Source organism: Athene cunicularia (genome assembly GCF_003259725.1).
Source record: "Athene cunicularia isolate RWA chromosome 10 unlocalized genomic scaffold, athCun1 chr10_part1, whole genome shotgun sequence".
Taxonomy (NCBI): domain Eukaryota; kingdom Metazoa; phylum Chordata; class Aves; order Strigiformes; family Strigidae; genus Athene; species Athene cunicularia.
Genome location: NW_020799112.1, coordinates 23,201,252 through 23,205,578, shown reverse-complemented (window position 1 = coordinate 23,205,578; position 4,327 = coordinate 23,201,252).

Genomic DNA, 4,327 nt, shown 5'->3' with positions numbered 1-4,327 from the left:
AGCTGCGCCGCCCCCCGCTGCCTTCAGCCGAGGGAGACGCCCCCTCGGCCTCCCCGGACCCCCGGCTCGCCCCACGGCCTCGGGCCGTGCCCGCGAGCAGCGGCTGCCCGACCAGCGGGACGGGGCCTCTTCTTCAAACGAACAAACCGCCACCAGCTCCGGCAGGGAACGGGCCGCTGCTCACCCCGGGCAGCCGCAGTTACGTACGTGAACTTCTAGGTATCACAGGGAAGTGAAACCTCATTACTTTCCCTGAGCTTCTATTAATTAACGGCAGTTATCGCAGAAGCCTCGGGCACAAATTGTGACGCTACTGTCGTCTTTCAGCATTAAACTTTTCACCTAAAAAACTAATTAGACTAAATCTGCCTTTGCAAGTCGTTATTCACTTCAGCATCTTACACACTTGCTGCATCTTATGAGGATCCTAGAGATTAAAAAAACTGTTGTGGAACTAAAACCACAGAAGACTTAAAGGACGATTACCTGGCCTGGAAGAAACTCTTATTATGCAAAGGTACAGACAAAAGGTTGTACATGGTGAAACAATGCAAATACAAGTTTGTGTTAACAAATACCGTGTGCAATGTGAAATCCGAGTCTGCACACGAATGTTAAGAACACTGAAGAGGCTATAAATATTTACAGTTCCTACAAAGAAAGGATGCTTTAGCGGTTGATTGTTCAGCTCCCAGAAGATGCTCCTTTAGCACATATTAAGCTGTATTACTGAAAACTTTTTCTGATATACTAGTTTAAAAAATACATACAACTTCAAATATTGCCAAAAATTTGCCTCAGTGCCAAAGAACACCATGAGGTCTGCAATTACTAATCCTTCTTCTGAAAGATGGAGTTGTTCATAGGCTTTGGTAGCCATCTGGAGAAGCCAGATTTCATGTTCACAAAATGCTGTATCCCAGGGAACTGAACAGGAGACTGGGATTGTGATGGGACAGTTGGCAGTCTGATCCTCAGGTGTTGCAGAAAATTTAGAAAGGGCTCTTGCAGTTTGTTCAGCTCCCTTCAAGCAGAATCATCAGAATGAAAACATTTCAAACGGTCTTCCTGTATTCTTACTCTCAAAATTAAATAAAATAGAAAATTCCTCTTTTTTTTGGCAAAACAGAAAGTAAAGCTGTCTTCTAAGCACGTGTATGGCACAAGCCCTCATGCCACCGTGACCCTTGCTGGACTTGCTAGTGGGATTCCAAGCTGGCTACTGCCTTCCCCTTCAGTGGGTAAGAATAAGCTCCTTATCAACAGAACATGAAACAACTACATCCCATCCTTCCACCTATCATCTTCTTTTACACTTATATCCTGCCAGCACCTCTTCTTTATTAGCTTTTCCTAGAGAATACACACTCTTCATTATTGCACTTGAAATGCCTACCTAAGCCAAGTCCTTCCAACTGCAGATTTTCATCTGAAGGTGTTTCTACAATAAACACAGTTAACTACTAACTGGGGGAAAAGAAGGATAAAATGATTGTGCTTATAACAACACAAGAAGTACATGCAAGTGAGCAGACACTGGCCATGCATAATGTCTCTTTGGGAAGAAAATAAGAGCAGAAAAACAAAGAATGGATTTTGAGGAGCAGATGTCAATAAACAGGTAACTGTCAAGTAAGACCTTGCAGCACAAAGAGTTACAGAGAGATGGCAGTTTCTTTACTGAAGGCACAAGTACCAACTATCTTAGTGCAAAGAAAGGATAAGAAATGTAAAAGAAGGTGATTTGCTTCAGGTATGACAAGAAAACAGAGGAAAGGAAACAAGGAAATCAGAACTGTATCAGTTCTCTTAAAGGATCAGTATAAAAGAATAGCAGAAGAATACAAGGACAAAGATTAAAAAGGCCAAGAGATACAAAGAGCAACAAGAAAATGATCTATAGACATAGCAGTAGGAAAACAACCACCTTAAGAATTGCTGGTCTGCTCTTCTGAGAGAACACTACTGAGTGGCTAATGCCAAGGCAGAAGCATTTACTGTTCTTTAAAAAGGTTAACAGAAAACAGGAGCTAGCTCAGTTAAACAGTGACAAAGGGCAAGACTTCAGCCTTGAAACAAGACTGAAACAGGTTAAGAATGCTTGTCTAAGCCAGATGTTTTAAAAACTTCAGTCAGACTTATTTGCAAAAAATGTTGTCTTAGAAGTGTTAAAGACACCTTGCAAAACTCATGGAGGATAATGAGGTATCGGAAGACTAGAAGTGGCAAACGTGCCAGTCACTCTCAAAATTCCCTTCAAATTCTTGAAAACTTTGGTAACAAATCATCAAATAAATTACCAGTTTGTACCTAGAAGATAACAAGGAGAGTCAGCAGCCAGCAAAGGTCTGTATAGACAAGGCACGCAGCATCGATCTTATTTCTTATGTCAGAGCAATACGCCTTATGGACAGAAGAAAAGTGACAGAGTAACAACTTTACTATAACAAGACTTTTAGCAGTATCTTTATGGAGTTCTCGGCAGCAAACAGGGGAAACACAGTTGTGATGGAATTTCAGTAAGATAAGTTAAAAAATCTGTTGAATATCCACCCCTAGAAAGTAATCATCACCAGTTCTATGTCGAAACAAATATGTTTGAGTGAGGGTCCAAACATCCATGTGCTATTTATTCACTGTTCTCTTTAATCACCTTGGTCACAAAATAAGGAGTACAAGGATTAAACCCACCAGCAACCTGAAACTGAGAGGGACCATAAGTAGTAGAAGAAAAATTTTGTTAAATGGTCTGAAAAATGTACAAAGTACAATACAGGTAAGAACACTATTCTACAGAAGGAAAGAACTGACTGCACAGATTCAGGATGGGGCTGCTGGAGTATGTGACATGGCTGTAAAATAAAGCAACTGGGAGTCACAGTGCCTGACAAACCACCATGAGCCAGTGTCACAAGGCTGCCGCAGAGAGGTGTAAACACTAGCAGTATACTTATGTATACTACGTGTGTATGTTAGATGTGTGAAATAATTCTTGTACTCTACACTGGCAAGGCCTAAGCTAAGCATTACATCTAGTGAGAAGATGGCAAAGGAACTGGCTATCCTAACAGTCTTCAAATAGAAAAAAGTTGATGGCAAATAATTTTTCATATTCACAATTTAGAGGACAGCTGCAAATTCATTTACATGAACTGCAAACAGTTTTAAAGTAAGACAAAACAGAAATAAGCAAAACTATTTTAAAAGTAAGGCTAATGAAGCTCTGAAGATTATGCAGTCTCTAACATCTAAGACTCTTTTTTTTTAAAGTAGTAACAGGTATAGTCGATTTTGGTCTGAAACAGGAAGTTGGACTAGATCATCTCCAGGATTCCCTTCCAGTCTCATTTTTCCGCAATTCAATACTTTTGCTTGAATCTGGGTAGGACAAAACTGAGAGCTCAGTCCACGTAATTAGTAAATGCCAAATCTGCACGTGAGTTTTAAAGCTGACTGTGCATTTTTTGTGTTAAATTTGTAATCTCTTTTTTCCCCTTTTTTTATGCTATGAAAAAAAGCAGCCTGCTTTCTTTATAATATACAAATCTTTGATCTAACCATCCCCACTCAGTTTGCAGACTGTCTTTTTTCCACATCTTACCATAAATTATGAATAGAGCATGGCCACCTTTATCTAAGAAAGAGGCTGAAAGAGCAAAATTAAATCTTTGCTTCCTTTCCCTTCAAACATGTCCAGCACCAGACTTTCAATGAACAAAGGTATGAAGGCTGTCTGATTTTTCATACTGGGAGCACGTTTTCTGAGTTCCTTGTATCTTACAGAATTTGCAACGGGCAGTTGAAGCTATGGTTTATTTTGTCCCAACGTAGTCTCCTAATTAGGATGGGAAACCTAGAAACAAAACTCCTAGTACTCATTCTCATTTCTTCCACTGTGAATTCGTTTTCTCGGTGTCTCAGTGCAGCCCCAGGCACCATCTTCAAACAGGACAGTATTCATGTGAAAAACACCAAATTCCAGATCCTGATTCCACGTGCGAATTAGATACCTGAACTAAGACACCGAAGAAGATAGCTCAACTCACCGAAGGAGTAAGGATGCTACTTGTCTTTGAAAATCCAGGTTCAAGTATTGGGCTGTGCCGTTACAATTATTTCACGGGAGACACACCTATATACCACTCGGACAATTTCTCTGTGCGCTGCCCTCGCTCTACCAGTCTGGGAGCGCCGCGGAGCATCCACCGCTCCCGGGGTCCCGAGTCCGGCGGCCGGTAAATGGCCGGTAAGTGCTGCCGACCGGAGCTCACCAAGGGCTGCGGCCGCCTGTTCCCGTCCCCGCCCCCGCGGCCGGACAGCGGCACCC